The following is a 21,876-nucleotide window of genomic DNA, read 5'->3' on the forward strand; positions in this document are numbered from 1 at the left end:
ATTCCTTTTCAGTTGTTGCTAACTAAAACAGCACATCAGTGATGCTTTAAAAGGGCTTTTTAAAAAGCTCTTCCAAAGTATTGCTGATGTGTTTGCAACAGTTAAAAAGAAATGGAAAACTTTCTCTCCCTTCCCATCTGCAGGGCTAGGAAACTTCCCATTTCTCAAGATTGTTCAGTGGCTTCAGCAAAGGAACAGTCAGCCGGCTGCTTTGGTTTGATCCCTGTAATTACACCTGTTAGAACCAAACCAAAACAGGGATCTCATCTGCGCACGCACGCACGCACGCACGCACGCACGCACGCACGCACGCACACACACACACACACACACACACACACACACACACAAGCAGTCCCTGTAATGTGCTTATCATGCACCTGCTCTCACTCTGGGTGCAAGATCAGTCAGACAACTGGTCATACAGTAGGGAGTCTTCTGGGGCAGAGAGGAAGCTTATGGGATGTTCTTTCCACTCTGTGTTTAGGCAACAGGATATGATATTAATCTATATTTTAAAGTGCAGGCTACTGTATCAACAACAGGGGAGAAAGGGTTAAAAGGGACCTTACTTCTAATGTATGACATTTTATTTGTTAAGGTGTAAATTATTTTAGAGCTGTACATTGTCTCTAGGACCTCAAAAAGCAAATACATTGATGTTCTGTCTACGCATCTACCATAACAGATAAGAGGTATGGAGACTTCAGGCTTCTCGGATCTATTTTATTATTCTTATCTCATCAACTGGTCTTTAGTGGGGAATCATTGCAATTAAAGAGCAAGGTGTTTGTGAATGCATTCAAAGCCTGGGAAATTGATTCCAGTACCAGAATTAAACCAAACATACTGAGAAGTCCATTCTTGACTACCTTGACAGCCTAATAGCAGTGGGAAATATCACATTGTTGTTAAACAACTGAAAGTCAGAAACTATTGCCTATCAACTGAGGGTCACCCAGAGAACTACCTGTAAAGCCCCTAACTACTTTCTGGCTTTCCTTGTGTAAAAACAACAAGTCATGTCCCTCTGTGTTGAGTCCACAATTCCACAGAGAAACAGAAGGACCTATTATTAGGGGCTCACACCTATGGATGCTACAAGCAGATGAAACACCTTTGAATGTCCCACATTAACCTTTATCCACATAGACATTAGCTATGTACATCACCCTTACACTTAAAATTGTTTGTATAATTTTATCAGAAGGTTGTCCAAATTATTGGCAGAAGGCATTTTTCCTTGCAGCGGCTTCATAGTGCCTCCTGGTGGCCCAATGTTACTTTTGCCTAGCCAGTCTAATCTGTGATGATGATGATGATGATGATGATGATGATGATGATGATGATGATGATGATGATGATGATGATTTTGGAGTTGTAGTCCTTGGTTTATCCAAGGTTGGTGGCCATTATTCTAGATGCTATCCAAATACTAAGTAGATCAGGTATGGGTAACACATATCCATCTGAGTGTTGTTGACCTACAACTCCCATCATCCTCCACTACTGGCTTTGTTAGCTCATGCTTGTAGACGTTACAGTCCAAGAGCACCAGGGAGGCTTCAGTTTTCTTTCTTTTGGACTAGACCAAGATCTTAATTTCAGGAAGTTTGGTATATCCTGTCTCCTGAGATAAAAATAAGGCTTTTTGAAAGCATGCTGTTTATAGTAACAACAGTCCCATTGGGACTGCATTAGAAGTAAAAGTGGTGGGACAAAACTTTTACATGCATAAAAATATGATGATGTGCTGTTAAGTCAGTTCTGACTTATGGCAGTATTTTTTCCAGGTCGAGAAAGCTCAGAAACGGTTTACCATCTCCTTCATCTGCTGAGGCTTCCTGGGACTGTGCACCTTGCCCTAGGCCACACAGGCTGGCTCTACTTTCAAGAGGCACGGTGGGGAATCAAACTCCCAACCTGTAGTTCCACAGACAGACACCTAAACCACTGAGCTATCCAGCCAGCTACAATATACAATATATAGTACAGTCCCTTTGTATTCTTCCCTCTCAGGATTAGGGCCTATCTTTATGGTGTCACTGTACAAATAATCAGACAGGCAGCCATTCTTCTTCCCACGAACAAGGTCAAAGGTGGCAGGCTGTGTTTGTCTTTCCATGAGGTGTAGCCGTGTGCCTGTGACACTAGCAGGATTTATGAGACCCCATTAAAGCCAAGGAGATCACGCCCCCATCGGCTACACAGAAAAGGATACGGTTAGCAAGCCTCAGGGCTCATCCAGGGCCATAGCTGGCTGCTGGCTTCTACCTCTAACTTTTCAGTCCTCTGGGGGCCAATTCTCAAATTACTCTTCAACAGACTGATTGATACTTCGCCTCTCAACACAAAAGGCCCAGCTGCTTCTTATTGGCACAGGCATTCACTGAACCATATAGTAAACGGACAGCTTCCTTTCCTTTGACTAAGATAACCTGAACCTGGCCTGCTCTCCTGCCCACCTTCCACAACCCTTGCTCTCTCGTCCTCGGCAAACAGTTTCTGCTAACTTACATTTAAAAAGCAGTAACTGTAGTAATTTCTTCTTTCTTTATTCATATCAGAGCACTCCATAATTTAAAAATATAGATATATATGAGATACAGGTAAAATTAAAAACAAATTAAAATGTTAAGCTAATTAGACTATTTTTGACCAGAAATGGGCTACTTCAATAGCCTAATCTCAATCATTTGCTAGATCTTTTTTTATACACATGGTCGGGCATAAATTGCATGCACGTAATTGAATTTCTCTGCAGTCACAGCAAATTTGTCTTGTATCCAGGTAGCCTCATTTTACTTGTTTTCCATAGATTTAACCTAGGCTCTTTTGGTTTAATATTTTGAGCCTGAGCTGTTTGCAGAAAATGTTTCACTGATTTTAGTTGTCATCTAGGAGGTTGTTGTCCACGAAGTGGATGGGTTTGGTACAATGTTACCTTATTTTGTTCATTATTTGCTAGCACCTCTCAACAAACCTCTGTAGGGGCCATGCCAGTCAAATAATTGCCTTTTTTTGGTAGGACTAGGTTTCAGGCAGCCAGTAATAATCCTGCACAATTCACTAAGAACTATACTCACTTGTTTGGCATGTGCTGATTTATATCATATGGTATTAGCAAATTAGGTAAGTTTGGCCTTGGAGTTCAAAACAAAGCAGGGCAAAGGCTAATAGAGTTTTGTCAAGAGAACAAGCTGGTCATCACAAACACTCTTTTCCAACAACACAAGAGATGACTCTATACATGGAAATCACCAGATGGGCAATACCGAAATCAGATTGATTATGTTCTCTGCAGCCAGATGGAGAAGTTCTATACAGTCAGCAAAAACAAGACCTGGAGCTGATTGTGGCTCTGATCATCAGAAAGTAGGAAAAACCACTGGGCTAATCAGGTACAATCTAAACAAAATCCCTTATGAATATACAGAGGAAGTGAAGAACAGATTTAAGGAACCAGATTTGGTGCACAGAGTGCCTGAAGAACTATGGATGGAGGCTCGTCACATTGTACAGGAGGCATCAACAAAACCATCCCAAAGAAAAGGAAATGCAAGAAAGCAAAGTGGCTGTCCAACGAGGCCTTACAAATAACAGAGAAGAGAAAGGAAACAAAATGTAAGGGAGACAGGGAAAGTTACAGAAAATGGAATACAGACTTCCAAAGAATAGCAAGGAGAGACCAGAGGGCCTTCTTAAATTAACAGTGCAAAGAAACAGAGGAAAAGAATAGAAAGGGAAAAACCAGAGATCTGTTCAAGAAAAAGAAGATATTAAAGGAACATTTTGTGCAAAAGGATAAAGGACAAAAATGGGAGGGACCTAACAGAAGCAGAAGACATCAAGAAGAGTTGAAAAGAATACACAGAGGAATTATACCAGAAAGATCTAGACAACCCAGATAGTGTGGTTCCTGACCTTGAGCCAGAAATCTTAGAGAGTGAAGTCAAGTGGGCCTTAGAAAGCATGGCTAACAACAAGGCCAGTGGAGGTGATGGCATTCCAGTTGAACTGTTTAAAATCTTAAATGATGATGCTTTTAAGGTGCTACACTCAATATGTCAGCAAGTTTGGAAAACTCAGCAGTGGCCAGAGGAATGGAAAAGATCACTCTACATCCCTGTAGCATTCACCCTTTGTTAGGTATAAGTCATGGCTCTCCGAGCTGGGAATTGGTGGCCTGGCACTTGCCTGGCTCCGATCCTTCTTGGAGGACTGTCCCCAGAGAGTACAGCTTGGGGAGAGTGTTTCAGCCCATGGAGTCTCAATTGTGGGGTTCCACAGGGCTCGATTATCTCCCCAATATTGTTAAATATCTATATGAGGCCGCTGGGTGGGGTCATCAGGGGGTACGGGGCCTTGTGCCATCAGTATGTTAATGACACACAGCTCTAAATTTCCTTTTCACCTACCTCGGTGGATACCGTTCTGTCTCTTCAGTGTTGTCTGGAGGCTGTACTGCAATGGATGGAGGAGAATGGGTTGAGGCTGAACCCGGACAAGATGGAGGTCCTGAGGGTGGGTGACCCCTCCACTGGTGGCTTGGGAAACTCCCTTTCCTTCCGAGGTGTGTGTGACTCTTGCCACAAAGAGTGAGGTTCACAGATTGGGAGTACATCTGGATCGGGCGCTCGCCATGGAAACCCAGGTGGCGTCAGTAGTGCGCTCCATCTATTACCATCTGTGGCGGATTGCCCAGCTGCGGCCCTATCTTGATGGCGGGGCCCTCACCACTCTGGTTCACATGCTTATAATCTCGAGATTAGACCACTGTAATGAACTCTACGTGGGGCTACCTTTGAGATTGATGCAGAAGCTTCAAATGGTGCAGAATGTGGCAGCCAGCTTACTTAGTGGAATGAGAAAACACCAGCATATCTCTCCCACTCTGGCTGCCTTGCATTTGCTGCCCATTCGTTTCTGCACTGATTTCAAAGTGCTAATGATGACATATAAAGCCCTAAAGGGTTTAGGACCTTGATACCTAGCAAAACGCCTTCTCCCATCTAGATCTACCCGAGTCACTTGCTATAGCCAGGAAAGATGGCTGAGCGGCCTAATGCCGAGAGAGGCCCGGAAAGAAAGAACAAGAAACCGGGCGTTCTTGGCAGTGGCCCCTCGGCTTTGGAACAGCTTGCCATCAGAGATCTGCTGGCATCCTTGCTAGGTGTTTTAAAGAGCCAATTAAAGACTTGGCTCTTTAGGCAGGCCTTCCCTCCTATCGATACTTGACTCTGATGAATATGAATATATATATTCATGTTCTAGGCAAATGTGGTGGAGAGGCGGAGCAGAGAGAGAGGTTAAAACGTGGAGCCTGCAAGGACGAGCAAGTCAGTCAGAGTGAGAGTTAGAAGAAATAGAGAGTTAGAGATTGGTTAAGATTAATACATAGAGAAGATGGCAATACTGTGGCAAGAGAATAGTATGTACATCTGAAGAACTTCTGCGATTAGTAAATTGGCTTCACTTTAATAGTTTTGTTTGCATTCACAATACAAGTATCTGATCAAACGTCATTATTTTGTGGATTGAGATAATCTACTGGTGGCAGTGAAAGGAAAACATGACTTGAGCCTTTGTGAGGGCACAAAACGTAGGTGCCACAAGGAGGTGAACGTCACAATTGGTGTCCAGCGGCTTGATACGAAAAAATTCAGTCAAGCCAGAGCTAAAAGTGAATTTTCTTTGAGTCAAGGGTACTTTTTAGTCAGAGGTCTGTGGTAAAGAAGTGGGTTACCTGCTAGAGCTTTTGGAAAAGCTTAGTAGTGGAGCTTCTTATCCCAAATCTAAGGAGGGACTAAAGATAGGGAACGACTCTGTAGGGAAAATTCCTTTTGAGGTTACCTCAGGATTTGAACAGACTCAGTGGGCTAGCTTAAAATCCAAGGCTCTGAGAGTTAAGGGAGCGCTTGTGGATAAAAAGCAGAAGCCAGGGTCAGAACAGATCAGAGGTGAAAAGGAACATAAAAAGCAGAGGCTTGAAAGCAGAATTTGTTTTGTGTTTGGAGGCAAGAAGGTTGTCTCAGACCAAGAAACATCATGGGTGGCGCGGTGCCAGAAAAAGTGTAGACATCTTTAGCTGCCAAGCGAGAGCTACATAGTACACCAGAAAAATACTGGGAAAAGAAAACAATAAAAATGTTTTTAAAAGAGGCCTGACTAACACTGCAATAGAAACCAGCTCTTATCAAAGAAGTACACATACTTATGCCAACCAAAAGAATTAGAAAGCTAAGAATGGAGGTAATTGATCCTCAAGAGGCACAAAATTTAACTCAGGGAGTGGAGGAAAATGGAGACCCTCTAGCTGTGGAACAGGAAGAGACTCAAGAGAGATCTGAGGCCAGACAAATAAAATTAAGAGAGAAATGGCATTTGAGCAGGAAAAAAAGACTACTAGAGATGAGAGAAAAGGCTGAGCAAGAAAACAGACAAATGGAGTTAAAACAAATGGAATTTCAAAATGGAAATGAAAAGATGAGAACTGGCCGCTCAAAACAATAATAGTAATAACAATAACTACTCAAGTGAGGGAAATCTCTCAAAAGTCAACTTAAAGAAATTTCCCCAATATAGAAAAGGAGACTGCCCTGAATCTTTTCTCATATCATTTGAAAGGGCATGCTGGGACTTTAATATTAAGGATGATGAAAGGATGATGGTTTTGAGATGCTAAATAAGTGGAGATTTAGCTGAGCTGTATTCTCAGATGCCTCTGGAGCAGGCTAGAGATTTTGAAACATATAGAAAATTGGTATATTCTAGATTTGGCATCACTGCAGAACACCTGCGTAGCAAATTTCATTCCCTGACCAAAAACCTGAGGAATTTTATTCCCAGATAGGGGCTAAACTTCTTCAATGTTTGGACAAATGGATGGAACTTGATAGTGTCACTTCTCTAGAGCAAATGAAAAATGTGATTGGGTTGGAACAATTTTGTTTCTATTTTGCCTGGGGAATTGCATTATTTAGTTAAGGACAAAAATCCCAAAAACCTATTAGAAGCAGGTGGAACAGTGGATTACATTGGGGAGATTCGAAGCCACAGGTTCTCTGAGGTAAATTTTAACAAGCAAAACTGGGACCACCATAAGAAACCCTTTGATAAAAATTTCCCTGGTAAAACAACAGGAAAAGAAGGCCACAGTAGCGCCTCACCTAAATTAGCACAGCCTAGTTCTCAGACCCAAATGAACCCTGAGGAAAAATTAAGATTGAACAGGCCTCCTCAGAATAAGCGCAGGACTTATAAACAGTGTTATAACTTTGGAGAATTTGGGCATTATCAGGCAAATTGTATGAAAAATAAGATTAAAAATGGGAAAGATGATCAGACCAAGAAAGTATACTGTTTAAAACCAGTTGAAGCCACTGAGGAAGGCTGTAACAATGGTGGTTCTGTCTCCATGACAACTGGCATGACAGAAAATTCTGATCTGCCACCAGCCCAGGTAGTTCATTGTTTTCTAGTAAAGGCAGAAGATATTTTAGTTCATAACCCTGGTGAGAGGATTCTTATTAATGAAAAGCCTTATGTTGGAGTGGTTGATACTTGTTCTAACATAACCCTGTGTCATCCTGATGTGATTATGAAAGAACAAATTCTTCCAAACCAAACTATTACAATGAAGGGAATAAGTTCTACTCCAGTGATTTTACCCATGGCTAAAGTGAAAATAAACTACAGAGATTGGATCGGAAATTGGGACATGGCAATTTCTGATCAAATTCCTGCACCTTGTTTAATTGGGCTAGATCTCACTAAGCATGTGCAGAATGCTTGTGAAGTAACAGGTTCCCTGAAAGAGCAGTTAACAATCCCTGAAATAAAAATGGATTCCCTAACCTCTGAATCCCTAACCTGATGTTCCCTAACCTCCCTAACACATTACATAAGCTAGCAAGGTTATGCTCAAAATCCTACAAGGTAGGCTTCAGCAGTATGTGGACCGAGAACTCCCAGAAGTGCAAGCTGGATTTTGAAGGGGCAGAGGAACTAGAGACCAAATTGCTAACATGCGCTGGAGAAAGCCAGAGAGTTCCAGAAAAACATCTACTTCTGCTTCATTGACTACGCAAAAGCCTTTGACTGTTTAGACCAAACTGTGACAAGTCCTTAAAGAAATGGGAGTGCCTGACCACCTTATTTGTCTCCTGAGAAAAAACTCCAACCACCACCCATGACAGAAAAGAGGGATAATCAAAACATTGGTAGACCATGCAAATCGGAACTGTGAAGCTCAGTTTCTCAGCACTGAACTTTACCATCTGAATTGCGCCCTACAGGCAAATGGCTATTCCAAGAATGAAATCAAAAGAGCCAAACCAAGAAAACAACACCAAACTGAAGAGGAAAAACAGTCACCCACAAATAAAGTATTTCTGCCATACATCAAAGGTGTCACAGACCACATGGGGAAACTTTTGAAAAAAAACACAACCTACAAACAGTATTCAGACCCACCACAAAATACGGTCAGCAAAGGACAAAAGGGACCCCCTCACCACTGCAAGGGGGATACCGGATACCTTGTAGTTGTGGACAGGTATATATTGGAACCACAAAACGCAACATTCACACCAGAATCAAAGAACATGTGAGACACTGCAGACTAAAACAACTGGAAAAATCAGCAGTAGCTGAATATGCCCTAAAACAAGCTGGACATGAAATTCTATTTCAGAATACTGAAGTACTGGACAACACCAGCAGCCACTATGTTAGACTGCACAGGGAAGCCATTGAAATCCATAAACATCAACAGAATTTCAACAAAAAGGAAGAAGGCCTAAAACTAAATGCGGCTTGGCTCCCGATATTAAAAAATACAGCCTGTAAAAAGTCAATGAATTCCACCCAGCCACAAGGGCCAGGGATCATTGCACAAAAAAGACCAGCTAATGACACCCATTGATCACAGTAACAGATAATCTCCCCCTCCTTATCACAACAAAAACACGCTGATCACTCTATCTCCTGAAAAAAAGACAAAGCTGTTCCCACAGCTATACTGTAAATACTCAGCTATCCAACAAATAGCAACAGAGCATGGACAGAGTTCCTACTCTAGTCCTCTGAAAATGCCGACCACAGAGACTGGTGAAACGTCAGGAAGAACAACCTTCAGAACACGGCCAAAGAGTCCGAAAAACCCACAACAACCATCAATTTTTGTTTTATTGTACATTTTATGTTGTATATTGTATAGTATGGGTGGTGTACAACAATAAAAACAGAGTGGCCATTGGTCAGATGGGCAGTCTAAAGTTTTAAACAAACAAACAAACAAACTTGGATTACAAGCTACTAGGGCATACAGGAAGCGGACAGCTTTGCTTCCAGGCCCAGGAGGCAGACTTTTAAACACAAGAAATGTCTTGTCACTATCTGTACAAATGGTGAACAAAGCAAAGTCCTCCAGATGTTCTTGGACTCTCACTCCCATTGGCCCTGGCCAACATTGACAATAAGGAGGAAAGTATGGGAAACTGCAGCCCAACATCTGGAGAGCTGCACTTTGGCTGTCCCTGGTCTCTATTTCCTTGCATTGGTTCTCTAGGATAAAGGGTTTTCCGAGGCCCATCTGGAGACAGTAGCACAGCTAGGTGTAGCTTGATCCTAGATATGATGATCCCTTTTAGCTGTGTTAATTAAGTTGTGGTGCACGTGGAAGACTCCAAGCACACAGTTATTCTCTTTCAACACAAAAGATTACAGGAATAAACCAGATTTTACTTTTGCTACCCTGATGCTAGACATATGTAGCTGAAAATAAGCACAATCTTGTTATAAGAAAGGATAGTATCTTTTAAAAGTAAAAATAATTTAAAAATACCACCTGTAACTATGCCCATGCGGCCACCCTGTAACCCCTGGGTGTATGTGTGTGTGTGTGTGGGGGGAAGTCAAGGATGTTATAATTACCATTGTGACCTCAGCAGGTCCTGCCCCTGGCATGCTTATGCTGGTTGTCGGCTGGCCCTGGGTCCCCTCCCTTGTGTTGTATGACTCTGGACTTCATCCTCAGTCCAGACCCAGCTATACCACTGCCTGGAAGTACTGGGGAATAAAACTGAGAGCCTTTGTGTATAAGGTATGTATATGGTTTACCACTGGGCTGCAGCCTCTCTCTTCAGGCTTGCTGGAATTATTTGGAGAGCCACCAACTGGACAGAGGCACAAGAGTAGCTTGGGAGATACAGACCTATGTAAAATTCAGGAACAAGGGGCCTCCAAACACGTGCTCAAGTTACCACAAAATTTTGTATTCAGCACCAGAACTGACTCACGGTCTGTTCACCACAAAAACTACTTATGGCTTTTTGCTAAACTCTGCTTGCTACGGCAGCCTAATTAGATAGCACCAACTCAAGCACCTGCTTATAGAGATGCAAGTACCCCTGAATTCTACGGCACTTCCTCCTAGGAGGTTTCTGAAGTCTGAGGGAACTGCTATGCTTCTATGACTGTCCAGGCAGAGAGACAAATCTCAGGGTGAGCAGCAATAGCATGGGTGAGCATCAGAAAGCATCTGATGTCTGAGGCCTCTTTAAAGCCTGAGTGCCCATCTCTACCTATTCACAGCTGGCACCAGGACATGAAGGTGGCTGAAGGCGCAAGTGCTCATACAACATCAGTATATGGTATGGTATGCTCTGCTGATCTGGCAGGCACATTTAGCTTTGCTCCTCAATGTTTTTTAAATTGTAGCTTTTTTAGGAGAAGGTGTATGTGGCTGCTGCTCATCATCTGTTGTTGTTTTTTGTCTGGATATCATTCGTATTCAGAAACCCTTGTGGAAATCCACAGAAAATCATCATGATAGCCAACAGTAGGTTCAGACCTACTTTCTGTCTTTTCCCAGCCCAGGGCATAATTCTAAATTCATGCAGTTCAAAGGATGGACTTGCCTGACTGACCCTACTCAGAAGTAGGCCTTACTAGAAATTTGATGCCCTTTCGTAACACCCAAAACCTGTTGCCCAGGGAATCTGATTCACTAAACTTAATGGCTGCCACTAGCATTAAATTTTTTTTATGTAGAATAGTTTAATCCAGCACCGTTTTCCCAGTACCGTCCCTTTAACTATCACTGAGGCCTCAGAAGGAAATAGCACCTTAAGAGCTCACACAGTGAGGTTTTAAAACCTTCTTCCAGTCCCCAGCAGCGATAAACATTTTTCTTCCCAAAACAATTCAGGCAAATCCTGTAGCACTTTGGAACATCATCATAAACACATTGCCTGAATCACATAAAGTCACATTAAGATAGTTTATAGCCCAGCCACAGCACAGAGGAGCGGCTCAAGCAGAGAAGAGGCTATTTCTGCTTTAAATTCTGCATTTATGTCCTGTGCTTGATGGATTCCTCCAGCAGTCATGCCACTTAACTGATTAATGCTATCAGACCTGCTCCTTAAACAAGGGTTGTGTTTATTTTCTTTCTTTCTTCAGTGGGAGAATTCTTCATGGCTGTCAGCAGATGAAAATTGTAGGCTGATTTGTGGAACAAGCAGTGAGCATGGAAGGGGAAGCGGGAGAGAAAAAGATTATTTTACACTCTTATCCATGGCAGCTGATGAAATCTATCCTCTCTAAAGGATTTGCAATGTATCTGCTGGTCTAGAGAACGAAGTGACCTCAAAGGAGAGCAGCAAGGGGTGAAGAAAACCTTAAGCTTAGCAGTGGATTCATTATAAAACATCCAGCTGGTCAAAACAACAACAACAACAAAGCAATTAATGACATTGAGGGTGACCTTTCTCTCTCAAAGGGTATGGAACATTTTCAGGCTCAAGTGTACATCAGATATTGGGAAGCATTTACCTGCATACACCATAGCCCCCACATCCCCTTACGCTGGGATCACAAGGAGGTGGTGTGAGAAATAAAGCCTCTCCCATCTCTCAGCAACTGCCACTGAGACCATTGTTTTTCTGCTGCCACAAATAGTGGGAAAATAACAGACAAAAAAGCAAGGAAGTGGAGTGAGGCTTTTGCCTATCAGGGCAGAAACAGATGAAGTAGAAGCTTTGCACTTAGAAAACATGCTGCTTTAAGAAGCAAAAGATGTTTGATTATCCTCTTGCAAGGTTTCAGCTCCTTGCTTTCCTTTGGCGATTGGTCATTAGGAAGGAAACAACAGACTTCATTTCAAAGTCCATTAGTAGCCATTGTGCTAACATAGCAGCTTTGAAGAATGCTATCTCTAGGACAGTGGTTCCCAACCTTGGGTCCCCAAGATGTTCTTGGACTAAAATTCCCAAAATCCTTCACCACTAGCTGTGCTGGCCAAGCTTTCTGGGAGTTGTAATCCAAGAACACCCAAGGGACCTTAGATTGAGAACCGCTCCTCTAGAGCAGAATTCCCCCAGCTAGCATGCTCCAAAATGCCTTTTCTTGGTAGTCATCTTTATCCTGCATCCCCATATCTGTAACTCTGGGCAGTTTTGTATTGTTTTGTCCCACTTCAATGCTTTGCTCTAGTATAAACCAACAAGAAATTCCCTCTTTCCATCTGTCAGCTGTGGACCCCAGGGACCTACAATTGAAGATTTGCTCTCATGGACGGGTGTGTCTTGGGGTTAAATCACTGGACCATTAGCTGCTAGGCTTGGGCTTTGCTCCTCTCTTAGACCGTTCCAAACCCATTGTGACTTTACTGTGCACCCAGGTATATTGATATGCATCCCAGTTTCTCTGCTTCTGAAAATAGGTAAGTGATAAAGGGTAGAAAATGGAAAACCGATGAGCTGGGAGCACATAGACCAAACCTACAGCCATTCCTTCTGCCTGCTGTCATCTGTTCGGTTAGAGAATGTTACACATCGATCTTATGAGAGCAGGTTATATTGAGCTGCATACTCATGCTCAGGCATGCCAACAGAGCCAGCCCTGATGTTAGACAGCAAGGCAGCCACCACCTGCAGAAGATTGTGGTTCTCACAAAAGGACAGTATATGGTTAGTCACTGACTGTGTTACCATTGTAACTTCTGCTGCCAAATGTACTTGTAAGATTTTCCTCCATCTTTTGTCAAAATAACTGGACTGATCTTTAGGTGCTCCCATTTCAGTGGGGTGGGGCACCGTTGGCTGCTTCCCTGACATAGCAAAATCTCTTGGGCTGGCCACATACTTCAGTGAACCTGCATTGGAAGTCAAAATGTTGGAAACAAACTCAGTGCAAAAGTATCGTGAAGGCCTCAGCAAGAGGCATTTTAAGACAACATGGCAACATTAAAAAGTCACTTGTACAGTCTCTGGATCGGACAGCTGCACCTGTCTTTTTACGGTTGTTGCAACCAGTGCTGTGACTAAAATTGGATGTGCCTCTCTTGTAGCAATTAAACAGGGCTGGCCTATTTGGGACTACACTGAACAAAAAGAATCTTAGAACTGCAGAACTGGAAGGGACCCCTTGGATCATCGAGTCCAGCCCCTATCAAGGAAGCACAAGTAGAGAATCACACTCCCAATCTCTGGCTCTGCAACCAGGTACCTAAACCCCAGAAAGGCACTTTTTAAAAGCAATTGCTTACAGGTACAATCCACTCCATGGTTATACTGTAGTTAAATATTTTTTTTCATAATTGTTGCTGTTGTTTAGGAATACAGTACATCCTTATTTGCTGGTTGTTAAAAAAAACTAGAATAGTTACTTTTTAAAAGTTAAAATGGCACTAATTGCTGGCCCATCACACATGATAACAGTGAAGCTATACCACTACTAGAACTGCCACAATTTACTATAAATAATAATAATAATAAAAGAAACTAAACCATTTACAATTAGCATGAAAGGAGTGAAGTTATATTTTATTACAGTACAATGAGAAAGGCAAATAAATGTGTTCTAAATCAATTCAAGACTAAACTCTCACTAGACACTACGACTCGCTGGAAAAAAGTAAGTGGGGAAAGTGGAAGGCAGCAGGAAAAGAGGAAGAATGTACATGTAATGGATTGACTAAGTAAAGCAGCGGTCCCCAACTGTTTTTGGTCCATGGACTGGCTGGGAAAGGCGGGGCACCACCACCCCCGCTTGCGCGCATGCGCATTAATAAGCTGTTAATGACAGGGCCTTTTAGAAGTCCTTTGTTCACATGGTTACTATGAGCTGAAAGAGACTTGGCAACAACAAACATTGTCACAGAGGAGATCAGATTAGTGTCTCTTGAGAGGTTATTTGTCCATATTTATTTATTTATTTACTTGTTTAAAATATTCCAGAGTGGGAGCAGCAACAGAAAAGGCCCTCTGCTGTGTCACCACCAAATGCACCTATGAGGGTAATAGAACTAAGAGAAAGGCCTCCCCTGCTCGTAACATCCCCCACTCCATCATCTCCAGTTTCCCCAGAGTTTTTTTAATTTTACACACACACAAACAACAAATCAAACTACTGTATGTAAGTAGTCTCTTGTCTATATGATCAAACTGCTTTGTTTTGCTGTACGGGTGGACAAGTCCCCCCAAGGGTTGTGATGCTCTGGGGGATTATCCGTCTGATATGGTCAGCGCTCCTTTCGAAGCTCAGGTCACCCTATGGAATAGGGAGATGACCCGAGCGGTTGACACGATTGTGCCTAAGCACCCTCTTCTTGTATACAGAGCCCAGACAGCTCCTTTGTATACTTCTGAACTGTGGGCGATGAAGCGAGAGGGGAGACGGCTGGAGCACAGGTGGAGGAAATCCCACTGGGAATCCGATCGAACATGACTTAGAGTCCATTATCGGGCCTATTTTGTGGCAATATGGCTGGTGAAACGGCAATATTTCTCCAGCTGTATTGCTTCCTCAGAATGTTGTCCAGCAGAGCTGTTTCAGGTGGTCCGGGATCTTCTTCAACTGGAAAATCCGGTGGAGGACCTGGACTGCTCATTAGCTCGCTGTGATGAGTTTGCCATCCATTTTTGAGGGGGAAATCGCTCAGATTTGCAGTGGGTTGGACTCCACAGTTATTGCAGAATCAGAGGATGTGTCCAGTGCGCCGTGCTTAGGTCAAGTATTAATGGATGAGTTTCAATTGTTGAGACCTGAGGATGTGGACAGGGTGCTTGGATCTGTCCGTTCTACCACCACTTCGCTCGACCCTTGCCCATCCTGGCTAATTGGAAGATCAGCCAGGGGGGGTTCGCACCTGGGTCCAGGAGGCCGTGAAAGCCTCTTTGAGAGAGAGAGTGGTCCCTACCACCTTGAAAAAGGCGGTAATTCGTCCACTCCTTAAAAAGCCTAACCTGGACCCAAGGCTGGTGGTTAACTACCAACCAGTAGCGAACCTCCCTTATTTGGGCAAAGTGTTGGAGCAGGTTGTGGCTGGGCAACTCCAGGCGCTGCTGAATGAAGCGGATTTTCTGGATCCATTTCAATCAGGTTTCAGGCCGGGTTTTGGCACGGAGATTGCCTTGGTTGCCCTGTATGATGACCTTTGCCGGGAGAGAGGCAGGTGGAGTGTGACCCTGTTGATACTCCTGGACCTCTCAGCGGCTTTCGACACCATCAACCATGGTGTCCTTCTGGATTGGCTGGCTGGGTTGGGAGTTGGGGGCACTGCTTTACGGAGGTTCTGCTCCTTCCTGGCTGACCGTGTCCAGAGGGTGGTGTTGGGGGACAGTTGCTCCGCCCCATGGCAGTTATGTCATGGGGTTCCTCAGGGCTCGATACTGTCCCCCATGCTGTTTATCATCTACATGAAACCGCTGGGAGAGGTCATCAGGAGGTTTGGGCTGAGGAGTCAGCAGTATGCTGACGACACTCAGCTCTACCTCTCGTTTTCCACCAATCCAGGTGAGGCAGTTTCTGTGCTGAACTCGTGTCTGGACCTGATAATGGACTGGATGAGGGTTAATAAATTGAAACTCAATCCAGACAAGATGGAAGTGCTGTTAGTGGGTGCTTCACCGGACAGGCCGGAGGGCCATTTCCCTGCCCTGAATGGGGTTACACTCCCCCTAAGGGACAGGGTCCACCGCTTGGGGATGACCCTGGACCCCAGTCTAACACTGGAAGCCCAAGTGGACTCGGTGGCCAGAGGCACCTTCCTTCAGCTGCGGAAATTATACCAGCTACGGCCCTACCTGGACGAGCGGAGTCTCATGACAGTTACACACGCACTGGTAACATCTCGTATAGATTACTGCCATGCGCTCTACGTGGGGCTGCCTTTGAAGATGGTCTGGCGACTGCAACTGATCTAGAATCAAGCTGCGCGGCTGGTGAGTGGTGCGGCCGCCAGGGAACATATCAAGCCAATTCTGTATAAGTTACATTGGCTACCAGTTGCTGCCTGGGCCCAATTCAAAGTGCTTGTTTTGACATATAAAGCCCTAAACAGTTTGGGCCCTGGATACCTGGACCACCTCCTTCCATATGAACCTACCCGGCCGTTAAGATCTAGCCAGAGGGCCCTTTTGAAAGAGCCATCCCTCAAGGAGGTAAGAGGGATGGCTTTTAGACAAAGGGCCTTTTCGGCAGCTGCCCCCAGACTATGGAATGCCCTCCCGACTGAGATTCGTCTGGCGCCGACGCTGATGACATTAGCTGTGGGTCCAATGGCAATTTTATATATATGTTAATTGTATTTTAATTGTTCTGAATTTTTATTGTATTTTAAATGTTGTAAGCCACCCAGAGACCTTTGGGTAGTGTGGGCGGTATATTAAATAAATAAATAAATAAATAAATAAATAAATAAATAAATAAATAAATAAATAAATAAATAAACAAACAAACAAACAAACAAACAAACAAACAAACAAACAAACAGACGACGACGATGACGACGACGACGACGACGATGATGATGATGATGTGATGTCATGGCTGTGGGTGTTCTCCCTGCTGCCCAGTCCTCAGAGTTAGATTTCCAGTGGTCATCACTTTAGCATCTCTTCCAACAGTGCCCCACCGCTGTACACCAATTGGCTCTGCCTGATGCTTTAACAAAATGAGGAATAAAAACGGCTGGATAGCTCCCTGGTTTACATTTCTGGCTGCAGAGCCAGAGGTTGGGAGTTCAGTTCCCCACTGTGCCTCCTTGACAGGAGCTACACTTGATGATTCCTAGGATCCCTGCTATCTCTGCAGTTCTAATCTTATTATTATATAACATTAAATAATAACAGTAATAATATTTATGCTTCATGCAATGCAAGTCTCCTTGCCAAAAAAAGGGGGGGGATTTTCCTTTGCAAGACACCAGGCTAGGAAAGTTTTTAAATAGTCAGTTCTCCAAAAGGAAGAGTATTGTAGATTTACAATCTACCCAATGCGGGTAAACATTTAACTTTTGTTTCGGGGGTGTATCCTGGTTGCCTCTATTAACACATGCATCTGCCTGCTGTGACTTAACCATATTGCTATGCTGACATGGCTTCCAGTTTGCAGAGAAAGAACCAATAAGACTTTTTACATCTGGCTACAGTAAACCATAACATAATGCTATTCTTTGTGAACAGTAGTCATCTTTGAAAATACTATCCTGTTTCTATTCCTTCTTCCCATCCCCACCCCCACCCCCAAAGGCAATGCAGCAGTACACAAGGGTAGGGAGGTCTGGAAAATGGCATAAAAACCAGCAAAGGCATGAGCAGTGGGAGACTTGTCTAGAAAGATAAAGGAATGGGTGAGAAATGGTGTAAAATATGCAGTGTGGATCAGTGGGGTGGCAAGTCACTGAGTGACTCACAGAGAGGGATGGTCTGAATGCTGGAAGTGAAACAGAATAATATTTTATTGCACACAGGTGGATGTGCTACAAAACCCCATTCAATTTTAGGCAATCATAATATTGTTTAAAATCTGTACAAATGACAAGTCACTTGTTATTTATGACTAGCGTCTTCCAAAGTGTGGTTGAGTTTGATTGGCGGGAACTTGGGTGTTTGTTGGGGTTGAATTGAACAGAAGCTCAGCAAACACAGGGAACCACTAACTTATAAAGAATCAAGGGGGAACCTCCATTGCTGCCTTACTATCTAAAACGTTGCATTTGTTTTAACACAGAGCTCCTGCCCTTCTCATAGAGCACCTGCTTCAACACTGCAAATGAGATAAGATATTTGTGCTTCTCTCAGTTTATGGGGAACTTAAGGTCTCAGAAACCCAGATTTGTTCTCTGGATCTGAAGCACTTTCCATCTCTTTCAGAGGCCAGCTGATAGGGAGGATATGAGGAAAGAGTTGGCTCAGCTTTGGGAAGAAGGCAGCTTGACTTGAATATATGTGTGTGTATGGGGGGGTGAGGGAGAAAGAGACAGTTCTGCTCTCCCTCAGGCAGCACAACCTTAGTCCACCCTGCCTATAGCTGAGGCAAAAACTTAGTAACAATGAGTCATGCCAACTTCCTAATATCAAGATAAGATTATTATTAATTGGTTGTTGTGGGTTTTTCAGGCTCTTTGACTGTGTTCTGAAGGTTGCTCTTCCTAACGTTTCACCAGTCTCTGTGGCCGGCATCTTCAGAGGACAGCACTCTGTGCTCTGGTGTAGTTGGCTTGGGAGTGGAGTATTTATGGCTGTCAGATGGGCTTTTGTCTTTTTCTGTAGATGGGTGTGTGACAGACAGGTCAGTGACCACTCCTGTCCATCACAATGGAACCCTGATTCAGGAGCCAATGGTTGTACAGAAGAGGTGGGACTAAGGATATATAAGAGAATGGAAGACAGTTAAAGTTCAGTTTGGAGTTACAGAGCATTTCAGTTAAGAGTCTGAGTTTGGAGTCAGTTAAGGAAGAGTTAGGGACTGGTGTTAGAGAAAAGCAGTTAGGACCAGCCTGGTGTTAGAGAAAAATAGAGAGATAGAGAATAAGATATAAAATGAATAAATACTTGAATTAACATGATTCTATCTAAGCAAATATAAATGTTATAAAAGCACAGTTGATTGAATAAATGAAATAAGACCATCCATGATTTACTTTACATGATTTACTTATGAACACTTTAATAAACATTGTTTAATTGAATAACACTGATTTAAGAGTTATATTTGATAGAGTGAGGAGAAATCCTCTGGTGGCAGCGGAAAATGATTGAAAATTGTCATATCTGAAAGTGAACCTGGGTTGGGTGGAAGAACACAGGGGAACTGGGGGTGTGTGACAGGGTGATTAGTGTGTCTTGTTGTGGGTGTATTGTTGTGATAAGGAGAGATTATCTGTCACTGTGGTTGATGGGTGTCATTAGCTGGTCTTTTGTGTGTAGTGATCCCTGGTCCTTGTGGCTGGGTAGAGTTTGTTGACCTTTTGCACGCTGTATTTTTGAGAGCTGGGAACCACAACAATACAACCACAACAAGACACATCTACAGAAAAAGACAAAAGCCCATCTCACAGCCATAAATACTCCACTCCCAAGCCAACTGCACCAGAGCACAGAGTGCTGTCCTCTGAAGATGCCGGCCACAGAGACTGGCGAAACATTAGGAAGAACAACCTTCTGAACATGGCCAAAGAGCCCGAAAAACCCACAACAACCATTAGATCCTGGCTCTGAAAGCCTTCGCGAATACATTATTATTAATTGTTTGGGAAATCTCAAGTGGCAAGACTGTTACTATTTAAATTGGTGTTAGAGAACCTGTGAGGCTGTTACTCCTATGCCCCCTGCCCCCACCCCCATGTTTCTCTCTCTTGCTGGCTAACAGACTGTTTCAAGCTGAGAGTATGCCGAACACCCTCCGATCTCAATATTTACCAGGAAATTTGTATATTTTATGCAGTAAGTGAAATTACTGAATAATGCTCACCAAACATTCATGTTGTTCAGCATCACAGCATGAAGCTCTAGAGGCTGGACAGGGGTTCCTTTCTTTAAAACCATCTGCTCTGACAGACAAATGGTTCCAGTCGAAGCATTTGACCTACATATAAGCCTCAGAGAGGCCTGGAAAGGCAGGTGAGACCAGAAAGCGCATCCCATTGATATAAACACCTGTTGGCTTCCCTCAGCCTGACTTGACGCTGAGGGAGGCCACCATTTTCTGCTTCTCAGTTGTCTGTCTGCCTGCTCTCTCCACAGCATAGTCGGTTTTCCTTCAGCCACTGAACAAGGCATGCAGTACGCAAGCGCGCACACACACCCGTATGCAATTGCTTTTGGTACCATTTTCCTTTACCTTTTTTAAGCCTTTTTCGCCCACACTACTGTTTTAATCTGATTGGCTGTGGTGAACCATGTGATTTTACATGCAACACCTGGACATATTCCCCAAATTACAGCCTTCCTGTTGTTTTTCAACTCAGAAAGCCTGTTTGCTAGTAATAAATACAAAAATTTCAACCTTTTTATACCTCTTAATTCTCATCTTCTTCCATGTTGCAAGGTTCCTCAGTACTTTTAACTGATGTGTTGGCCATATCATGGTTCCTGAGCTCTCTTCTCCTCTCTAGAACAGAGGTGAGGAACTGCTGAGGTCCTTCCAATGTTTGTTGGATTACAACTCCTGTCATCTATGCTGGCTGGGGCTAGTGAGCACTGTAGTTCAGCAAGGTCCTAATTTTAAAAGTTATCCCATTTACAGGAACCAAAATTGGCTTCCTCATATTAAAATTCTCCTCCCCTGAACAATATGAACAACTCTTATGTCATGCAAGTTAAGTCTGATGTTTCTATTTAAGATCAACTGGTGTAGGCTATTTAGAAAGTGGGTTGTTTTATTTATTTCTGTTATAACTGGTCTGATTTCTCTTTCCTCTCTCTCCCTCTCATCTTTACAAGGCTTCCTACTTTGAAGCCTGAGGTTGAAGTGTGTATTTTTGTCAAATGATTCCCTTCATGCCACATTCTGGCATGCTTTGGCCAAAGGAAAGAAATATGCAAAAATAAAAATATTGGAGTTGGAAAGGGGTCTATATAAGGGCATTGAGACCAACCCCCTGTTCAGTGCAGGAATCCAAATCAAAGCAGCTCTGACAGACAGCTGTCCAATTTTCTGAAGAATCAAAGAATTGCCATTCTGCCAGTGGGGAGTGTAGAATTTGTTTCTAATTGCCCCCTCCAATGGAAAAAATGCAACCAGGGTTATTGCCTGACTCCAGCTCTAGAGTGATGGGAGCCAAGAATGGTGGAAGCAATTTATAAATAAAATAATATAGACTGGTCCATACAACTGGACAGTTGTATGTTTTCTCACAGTAACAAAGTTTTCAAAACCATGCAATCCAACAGCAGAGTTTACGGTTGCCTTTAGCAATTATGGCGAAGAAGAGGAATAATGTAAAGGAGGTCAATAAGCAGGGAAAAATTGCTGAAAAGCTGAGCTGCTGTCCATTGTGCACCAAAACAGGCACAAATTAACACAAATAATTTTTGACTCAGTTCTTGTTCTAAGCTATGAAGTACTAAAAGTTTCCATCTTCTGTGAGGCTGGTATAATGTGTGAGAAGAAAGTGTACCCTTTTCAAGATAAATGAAAAGAGAAGATCAAAAACCAGCCATAAAATGCCACAGCCACAGTCTCCTTTGAGGTTACTGCAGCGTGCAGATTTCTTGACAGCTTTTTATGGAGTGGAACAAATATTTTCCACTGATAAAGGTACCATGAAAACATGCAGAGAACGTAGCAGTCCTTGCAGCATGCCCCCCCCCTCTATCTCTCTCTCTCTCTCTTGGTGTGTTTATATACATACTTGCAGGATACAGGAGTCCCTTATCACAGAGAAGCTGTGCAGGATCATTCTTTACAAGTTACATTAGAGATATAAGAAATGGAACAGTTCTTTGGATAGTTGGACTGGTGTAGAAAAGTGTTAAGCTTCTTGGTGATCCTCTGTCAGGCTTAATGGGCCTGCAGGCTGCCAGTTCCTCTCATGCTACCTCAGGCCAGTTGAAAGCATCCAGATAGCAATGCCATCTATGGGTC

This window comes from Pogona vitticeps, chromosome 2, assembly GCF_051106095.1.
Source record: "Pogona vitticeps strain Pit_001003342236 chromosome 2, PviZW2.1, whole genome shotgun sequence".
NCBI classification, from domain to species: domain Eukaryota; kingdom Metazoa; phylum Chordata; class Lepidosauria; order Squamata; family Agamidae; genus Pogona; species Pogona vitticeps.